This window comes from Phocoena sinus, chromosome 17, assembly GCF_008692025.1.
Source record: "Phocoena sinus isolate mPhoSin1 chromosome 17, mPhoSin1.pri, whole genome shotgun sequence".
Classification (NCBI taxonomy): Eukaryota; Metazoa; Chordata; class Mammalia; order Artiodactyla; family Phocoenidae; genus Phocoena; species Phocoena sinus.
Window position 1 is genome coordinate 41,250,255 of NC_045779.1, and position 10,019 is coordinate 41,260,273.

Here is a 10,019-nt window from a genome sequence, read left to right on the forward strand (position 1 = left end):
AGAGTTTATATGACATTCTCTTGACAATGAAAGAATTTATTTCCTAGAACAAAACTCTGGAAAAAGTCATGTTAAGAATCATGCTGGCATAAGTCAGGTGTATCTAAGGGCCTGGCCTTCTGGCCTAAATTTTATCATTCAGTCACGACTGGAAAATATTCCAAACCACCCCCCTAAAACTGCACACAGTTAACAAAGAAACATGTCATTTAAAGATTAAAATAGAAAATTCCCTTTATGATTTTGAGATTGTGTACATGGGATGGGATAGAATGGGATCTTGTGGGATGGGGGAGGGAGTTAGCAGGAAAGGGCGGCCACAGGCAGTAGCTCACTTAGGACTCAACATGTGTTAGGGTCTAAAGAAATCCTACCCAGACCTTTATGATTTTGAACTCAGATAAATGAGGGTACCTGCTGGCAAGAAGCAGCAATGCTGAAATAAGAGAAAGAGGCCTGAATTCATTTCCTATTGCTTCTGTAACAAATTACCACAAATTTAGTGGCTTAATGCAACATGAATTATTTTCCAGTGCTGGAGGTCAAAAATTCAAAATGGCCACAACAGGACTGAAATCCAGGTGTTGGCATGATTGTGTTCCTGACAGAGGTTCTAGAGGAGAATCCATTCCGATGTTTCTCCATCTTCTAGAGGCTGTCTGTGTTCCATGGCTCTTCCAGACAGCAGTTGTATCACTCCTACCTCTGCCTCTGTCCTCACATCTCCAGCCCGCCAGCCTCCCTCTTTCACTTATAAGGCCCCTCCTGATTACAACAGCCCTACCTGACTTACCCAGGATAAATTCCCATATCAAACTCCTTAACTTAATCGTATTTGCAAAGTCCCTTATGCCATGTTCGCTAACATATTGACAGGTTCTGAGGATTAGAATTTGGGGGCCATTATGCTTCCTAACATAGGGCCATAAGTATTGAGTATTGTTTTTAAAAGTTAAGTGTTAGAAGGCTTACGATCAGTTGTCCTGCTTTATAATTGTTCATCTCTTTCATATACACCCATCATTTTATTTCTGTGCCCTAAATCTAGTTTATTATAATAATAACAATAGGTAACATTTGTTGTTTTCTAAGTACCAGGTACTGTGCTAAGGAACTTTCATTTTCATATTTACTGCTCACAACAACCCAGTGAGATAAGTGCCATTATCATCCCCATTTCGTGGATGATAAAATTGAGGCTTAGAGAGGTTAAGTAATTTGTCTAAGATTAAACAGCTGAAATTCAAGGCAAGGTCTGTCTGGCTCCTAACCCATAAGAAACAGCTCAACTAGATTGAGGCTTGTAACAGAAAGGTGTATTCTTTTTTCTGTAAGCTTTATTTATTTATTTATTTATTTATTTATGGCTGCATTGGGTCTCTGTTGCTGCATGTGGGCTTTCTCTAGATACGGTGAGCAGGGGTTACTCTTTGTTGCGGTACGCAGGCTTCGCATTGCAGTGGCTTCTCTTATTGTGGAGCATGGGCTATAGGTGTGCAGGCTTTTGTAGTTGTGGCACGCGGGCTCAGAAGTTGTGGCTTGCGGGCTCTAGAGCACAGGCTCAGTAGTTGTGGCACATGGTCTTAGTTGCTCCACGACCTGTGGGATCTTCCCCGACCGGGGCTCGAACCCGTGTCCCCTGCACTGGCAGGCAGATTTTTAACCACTGCACCACCAGGGAAGTCCGAAAGGTGTATTTCTTTCTCATGCTCCATACCCATTATAGGTCTGTCTTGGGTCTGCTGCATCTTCACATCTTCATTATTCTGAGACCCAAGATGAAAAAGCAGCCCAATCTGGGATATCGCCCTTCCCGGATATTGCCCTTGGTCAGAAGAGAGGAAAGAAAGAGATGGTGGTAGAACCTCCCATAGGCTTTTAGAGTGTTATCTTGAGGTGACATGATCACTTCTCACATTTCATTGGCTAAAGCAAATCGGTGGCTCAGCCGAACATCCATGTAACCAGGAGGTTTAATCTATTGCCAAGTAGCACAGCAAATATTTGGAAAGAATTATACAGTCTATAACAGCTTTAAATATGGTACTGTCCCACTCACTGAAGATGAGAAGAGAAGTAATAGTTTATCCACAGTCACGATGATGTGGGACCTCCCTTGGTGGCACAGCACTGGTCTCTCAGCCAGCTGGACTGCTGGGTCTATGTGAGCAATCACCTGTATGGAGGGAAATTCTCAGATACTGAAAGTTTCCTTCATCCATGAGCCCAAAGTGCCTAATGCTCCATCATTAGAGAGAGAACTGTGCCACCTGAGGATAGCTGTGTGGTACTAGGAGTTATGAACTGTTCTCCAAGGGAACTTTCTCCCAACTGGTGGAATCTAGATGGATGCAGGCCTCCCTCAAAGTATCAGGTGAGAAAGAGTGTGGGTCTCCAAAGGTCCTCTCTAGTCCAAAGACTTCCTAGGATTCTAATCCAGGTGGAGAAGAATACTCTTCTCTGAGGACAGTTCTTAGGACCCAAGGATTAGGAGTGATGGTTGCTTCTTGTGCAGTGGCCCTCAAACTGCGCTCCAAGGAGCCCTTGTGGTTCTATAAAATTGTCTCAGAAATGGCCAGACAGAGGGACACACACCCAGACACATCCTTGCCCTCATTCCTGGAGCTTGCCACACAGACTAGGGCTAGGATAAAAAATGTGGCTTTCATAATGAGACTAGAGGGGGATGGAGAGAGAGAAGAGTTCCTTTCGATAAAACAATTCACAGAAAATCTGCAAAGCGAGGCTCCATCTTAGTAGTCTGGAAGATTCGTCTGCCCAGTATTTGTTTCACCCAAGGTTATCAGTGTTCTGCCCCACCCCTACTCCGTGTGGCCCATTCAGAGAGGCTGGGACTGCACGGCTGCACAGCTGGGACTGCACGGCTGCCCATGTGGAGGACATTAAGGACACAGGGCCAGGGGAGGAGCAAGGAAGGGAGTGTCAAAGGGGAAGGTTGGTTCCCCATGCCACCGAGGAGGGTGGCCCTGGGGCTGAGCCCACAGCTCTCAAGGCACAGAAGGGCGCATGCTGGATGGTGCACCTCGATGCCCCACCTCCCTCGGAACTCCGTGGGTTCCAGCACACCCGGGGATGGCTGTCAGTGAGGCCACTTAGCAAAACGCTGTTAGGACCACTTCATCTCATGGTAGTATTGAGCGCACACACAGAAAAGGCTTCCACTTAAGATTTACTTTGAATTTTTAAAACAAAAGCTTAAAAACCCCACAATTTAACTCAGTCTTCTCACTTCATGGGAAAGGAAATAGGAACTCAGATGAAAAGGCTTGTCCAAGATCAGAGAGAGATCCAGTAGAAAGCCAGAACCAGAACCAGGATTTTTGGCTCCCAATTCAGTGTTGCTTCCAGGCAGCCCTAAATTCCTCAAATCCTGGGCGCGCATCTTTGGTGCTCACAGCCCTGTCACTTAGGGGCGATGACCATTTGCTTTAACTGGGTAACCTCACTTCCAATTCACTGATGGAGGAGAATGAGTATTTGGATTTTGCAGCAAAGCTCCTGCTTCAAAAGGAACCAAACCTTATTCTTGTAGTGTTACTGGGTTCCTCTAAAAGCCACGACATGGGAGTGTGAGCTTCTGGCTCCCCCTGGGTCCCCGCTGCCCCCCACATCCCTTCCCCCGGCCTTCTCACGCTCCATGGAAACGCCGCCCTGACTTGTCGGGATGCTGCAGCCTGAGAGCTGGCTGCCAGTTGGAGTTTTCTCAAGTTTGCCACGTTGCAGTGACAGGACTGTGTCGAGGCCCAGATGCTTAGGCATAAATAAATAGCACATCTGGGACCTGGAAGGGGTCCAGCTGCATATGATAGAAAAAACTGGGGTGGAAACAGAGCCAAGTGATACACAGCTGGAAACCGTTAAGTTAGGAGCGAGGTAGGGGAGCAGTTGAAGTAGAGAGAGGAAGAAAGAAATGGAAAGGCGGGGGCGGCGGAGGAAGATCAAACCAGCGATGACCGTTGTCTAAAGGCTCTGAATTATAATTGCTGAGAAACAGACCTGTGGTTTACACACAGCTGAATTAAGAGCATTCCTACAAAATGATAGTTTATAATCATCGACCTCAAAGCAGAGAGACCGAGCAGGGGAACTTGACTCCTGGATGTCTGGCCACCTTGGATGTGTCGGTTTGGTCACCTCCTAGCTATTTGCATCTATAAATGGCCTCGTGGTGAGCAGCGTTCAGACCTGCATCGATGAGCACCCCAGGGCTCCCTTCCCAGGGTCATCGGCATTTGGGAAGCTCACTGAGTTCCCAGACTCCAGGGCAGCCACAGTTGAACATGCCTGTCGTGAACGCGCAGAGGATTAAAGCGGAGGCTGGGGTGGGGGTGGAGGGACAGTGACATCACCGTCTCCCAGCCCAGAGGCCCCAGCAGATGAGTCAACGAGATGAATCAGCGATGGCTGCAGAGGGAGCTGCACACCCACAGCCCCACCAGAGACTAAAAGCTACCATGGTATCACCAAGCAGAGGAGAGGAGGTTTGAGTATGGGGAAAATTAGGACACAAAGAAGAGACAGGAACACAATCCGTTCCTCTCTTAATGGAAATCAAATGCATGGATTACCCTCTTAATGATGGCTTGATTTAATCTCCTAGATTAAAAATACCCCAAATGAAGCCATCGTCAAGAGATGCCAGAATGCAGGCTTTCTAAGCAAAGCACAGTATCGCAGGGCAAAGCTCCTCTAGATCCTTCCAGACCCTCCCACTTCATCCTTGTCTTGTAGCAGGCGATAGCAGGTAAATCCCACCATCCTAGAGAGGATCCGAGGCTCCTTCCAACTTACTTGGTGCTGAACATTGATGGCCGTAAGATGCAGGCTTGTCGTCTTTTAAGGAAAGCAGATGACTAAACAAAATGGACCCTACGACAACTCTTACACTTGGTTTGGTTGAGATTCCAGGTTTTCTGCATTCACAGGGAATCTGAAAGGATAAATGACTTTCTTTGGGTCTTGGTTGGCAAAGTTTCTAATTGGCAACGATTGCACTTTGGAGAATTCTCAAAATGATTGAACCACAACAGAAAGACTAATCTTGGAAGCTAATTCTTAGTTTGTAGGTTCCCAGCATTCCAGTGAAGGGAGGAAACCAGTCAACCTTCACAATATCATTTATAGTGATTCTGAAAGCTCATAATAACACATATTTAGGGAATATGGTTGGAAGTTGGTATGATTCAGTTATGGATCTACGCATTATTTAAAAACCTTTGTTCATTCATCCAAGAAATATTTACTGAGCACTTTCTAAGAACCAGGCATTATGCTGGAAGCTGGAGGTAAGTTGTTGAATGAGACACAGCCCCTCTTCTCAGGGAGCTTATAGTCGGGCAGCCAGAGTTCCTACAACCACTGTGACTGTGAAAACACAGCTGTTCATTGTATTTAAAATTAACTTCTTAGCGCATCAGTCAATTCTAAAGAGAAAAGAAGTCTGCACAGCACTGGAAGTATCCCATGCCTCAAAATAAAAATAGGATTGTATTTAGAAAAATCTTAATTTTGTGGTATTCCAAGAAACAGAAACTGCATAAAGGGAGGTAAGCCAGAATTCTTTCTATAGCCTGGTAATTAATTTGCAGCTTAAAATCTCCTACAAGAGACTCCAAACCAAAGTACTATTTTGGGGAAGGAGACGAATTCGGGAGTTGATGGAAGGCATGTTTCCTAAAGCATCTCATAATTCAAAGTCCACACAATTCAAAAGCAATCCTGACCAGGGATAGATCGTTTGGAGGACTCGGGGGCATGAGTGCTATTTACCAGCTGAAATGGCATGGCCATGTGGCAACAGCAGAAACACTATTTACAATTTGTCCTGCTGCTGGTTTGAAAGTGTATCATTCTTGGCTCATTTTTCGGTTTAGTTTGGCAGCCCTCCAGACTTTTCTCCATCCTGTTCCCCCCAGGAAGTCAATCTGTACGGACTACAGCAATGAGTCTCCTTGCCCTCTGGCTTCCAGGCAGGTCCCACCAGTGGGCAGCACCCACTGAAATCAGGGTGATGGAGGAGGGAGGTTCGGGTATCCACTCCCAGAACCCTCTGCCAGGCCACAGAAGATCAACTGTGTCCCTTTACCAAAGCCCCCAGCTCCTGTCAGGTGACCCTCTCCACCCAGCTACCCCCGGAAAGGGTTCAGTAATTGCTTATTCGCCTCGTGCCTTCAGGTCAGGAGGGAAGATTTGTACTGTTGCTTGCGGTTTCCCTACACCCTGCCCACGCCTTTGTCAATAGCTCTTTAATCCAGTTTAGGTGTGCCATCTATTTGCTGCCGGGACCATGGCAAATCAAGGGGATTTATATTATCTCAAATGTTGTACCTAAAGGGAGGCTTTATTATTATTTTCATATTACATGATTTCAAATTTGCTTGGTTCAAACTTGCATGAAAAAGCAATAAATTTCAAAAGATCCACAGGGCCATCTGTATCAGTAACAGTGTTGAAAATCAAAGTGTACGACAACCTGCCTTAGATCTCCCTCTGTAGCTTAACCTACTATCCTTTATGACTTTGGGGACCTTCCTCTTCTGCTTTATTTGTAGCTTAAATGGTAGACATTAGGTCATCCAACAATTCCTTCTGACCTAGCTTCATTAATTTCTAGGCAAGAAGACGAAAAGACTTTACCGGCAATGCATTAAGGCAATCACCCCTCTGTCTTTCCAGTCACTGGAATTCCATTCCCAGGCAACGATAATCTCTGAAATATTCAGAAGCACACATGCGACATCTCTTCTTCCACTGCAGCAATGCATGGGGGTGGATTTTTATTTGGCTTCATTTTTTCATAATTTCAGCCCCTTTTGTTGGGTCACTGATTCAGTGGTAGACAATTCGGCTTCCACTGCAGCTCAGAGAAGCCAAAGCAGACAGTTTGGCTGTGGGGAAAATGGGTGTCTGTCACCAAGAACCATGACACATCTGCTGATTTATGGACACGACCCATCATTTCATTTGCCACCTCCATCTGGAACTCGCCATCCATACATTCATTCTTACTCATTGGTGCCATTTCCACTTCATCACTTTCAAGGAAACGCTTTCTGGAAGCATTGTGGGAAAGGGCAGTCAACAATTTCCTGAGATTCATGTCCGAGGAGTATGGATTTAAATGAAAAGGCAGGGATGGACAGTGACCGCCCTTGTAACGGGCAGACCGTGTAGTACGCACACTGACAGCACTGACTTTAGAATCAGATCTGAATTTTATTCCGAGTTTCACCTCCTATTAGCTAAGTAACATGGGTTAGTTGCTTAACCTTTCCAATTCTTACTTTATTTCTCTGTTAACTGTGGATATTATTAATACTTCAATGGCTGTTGTGGAAATTAAATGAAGGAGTATCAGTAAAGCTCTTAGCACATTGTATGGCACATGGAGCGCTCACTAAATGAGGGTTTTCATCCGGGAGCCCCTTGGTGGTTTTCTGCTGCTCCATGAAGGCCTTCAAATTCAACACACACTCCCCCTTCCACTGCCTAACTACTAACACGTAGAAACAGAATTTCTCCCCTTGTTGGTATGTCTAGATTTGCCAATCACAGGGGTTACATCTTCCTGTCCCACAATGATCTCAGACGTATAAACCCACCATTACGGAAAAGGGCAGTGTCATAGGCACACAAGGTTTTGCCCTTTTCAAAGCACTGCTTTTGGGGGTGGGTGTGTGTGAAAGGTTAGGCTGAGCTGGGCTTCTCTGATGCCTCTCTGAATGATGGAAAGCCAGAAAAACACCATTCAACCCATAAAACTATCTAGCTACTAACCCGTCCTACCTACCTACAACTCCTCTATTGGAATCATGTTTATTATTTACCCCTTGTTTCCCCAAAAGCTATGATATTTAAATTTAATCCTTTAGATGAATGGATATCATTGAAGAATTTTAAGCAAAGAGTGTTTAGACTTAGATCTTCCAAGAGCATTCTGGGAGCACTTAGATCTTCCAAGAGCATTCTGGGAGCCGCATAAAGGATGGGGAGGAGGGGCCGTAACTAGCTCAGTGCTTCTGGAATGTTTCAGTGTGTCTGGTGATCTTGTGAAAATGCAATTTTTTTTTTTTTTTTGTACGCGGGCCTCTCACTGCTGTGGCCTCTCCTGCTGCGGAGCACAGGCTCCGGACGCGCAGGCTCAGCGGCCATGGCTCACGGGCCCAGCCACTCCGTGGCATGTGGGATCCTCCCGGACCGGGGCACGAACCCGTGTCCCCTGCATCGGCAGGCGGACTCTCAACCACTGCGCCACCAGGGAAGCCCCTGTGAAAATACAAATTCTTATTTGCAGGAGGCCTGGGGTGGAGCCGAGGTTCTGCAGTTCTAATCAGTGCTGCTGGTCCACGGCCGTACTTTGAGTACCAAGAAGCCAGACCATTTAGTCCAACCTCTGATAGTCCAAGTTTGATAAAGGATAGCGCCCACACCGTGTACAGAGCTGTATCTTGCTCTGTACAGCTCCTAGCATTGGGTGCAGTATAATTATCGTGTTTAATAAGTGCTTTCTGACAATGCTGATGTTGATCGATGACAAGGAAAAATAAAATGAAATTGAATTATTGAAAATGCGTCCCAAAGATTTCCAAATGCCAGGTTTTTGTTTGAGAGTGAAGGAAAACAACCCAAGGTTTACCAGTCTTAGGTTAGGTTTTGCTTTCCACCAATTTCAGGCTGTTTCTAAGGGACCACCAAATCAATTTTTTTCAAATGAATGTTTTTAGTTTCATGAAATAATGGGTTTTTTACTTTGATGAAATGAAAAAATACCTCTCACCATGGTTCTATAATATTGGGTTGACCAAAAAGTTTCTTCAGGTTTTTCTGTAAGATGTTATGGAAAAACCCGAACAAACTTCTTGGCCAGCCCAATAATATTAACAGATCAATCCAATGCCCCTTGTAAAGAAGGACTGAGTGTCAGAATGGTAAAAATCCTTTTTGTCAGTCACCTCTTCTCTCCCTGGTTTGTTGTGAAAACAAAGCCATTGGGACTGCATTCCCCGTTCTGTCACTCACACATCTCCATCTCCACGTCGCTCAATCCACAAGCAGTTTGCTCATCCAGGCAAAGAATGACTGCTCTACCTCTTGGAGGAGACCTACATCCTCATAGATCAGAGGTTCTCAGTGAGGTTCCTGGACCAGAAACATCAACGTCACCTAGGGACTCGGTAGAAATGCAGGCTCTCAGGCAAAACCCCAGACCTCCTCAGATTCTGGGGGTGAGCCAGTGATCTGTGTTTCAGCAAGCCCTTCAGGTGATCAAGTTGAGAACCACTGTCCTGCATTTGGGTTTTCAGGTGAAGGCACTTCAGCTGAGTGACCCTCCTGATTATTTTCCCTACCTTTTGGAGAGGATCTGTGTCTAACTGGTGAGTCTAGGAGAAGGAGTTGAGTGTTTGGGGTCAGACACTGCTGGAATCTCTGATTCCGATCTTCCTTCCCACAGAGGATGCACTCTGCCAGGGGGCAGGAACTGGGGGTGCAGAATCTTCTCATTCTTCCTACCCATAGACAATGACTGTGATGGCCTTTGAGACTGAACTTGATCTGACCTTGCAAGAGCCCTTCATGCCTGAGCAGGCATGGCTGTGACATAAATTTCATTCTAGGAAAAATAGAACGTTTTAGACCTAGTTAAAACTAATCCTAAAATTGGCTGTAGCATATGTGCTTTTTATGCATTGGATTTGGGAAATTTTTTTCTACTTGGATTATGTCTCTTCAACATTTCTAGAGGCCAGGTGTTTAAACTACAGAGGCAGCTAAGTTCTTCCTGGCTGCAGAGCGCCAGTGTGAGTTTCATGCCAGACCTTAATCTGGATCAACTACTCAATGTTCTGTTCCTTTCTGCATTGTTAGGAACTGCATTCAGGGACAAGGAAGAGAAGTGTGGAAGTAGGGGGATGATCCACAGACTCAAGTCACCCCCAACCACCAGACCTCAAGTTTATCCTGTATTTGTTCATTATGTAAATTCTGGCCCTAGCTTTACA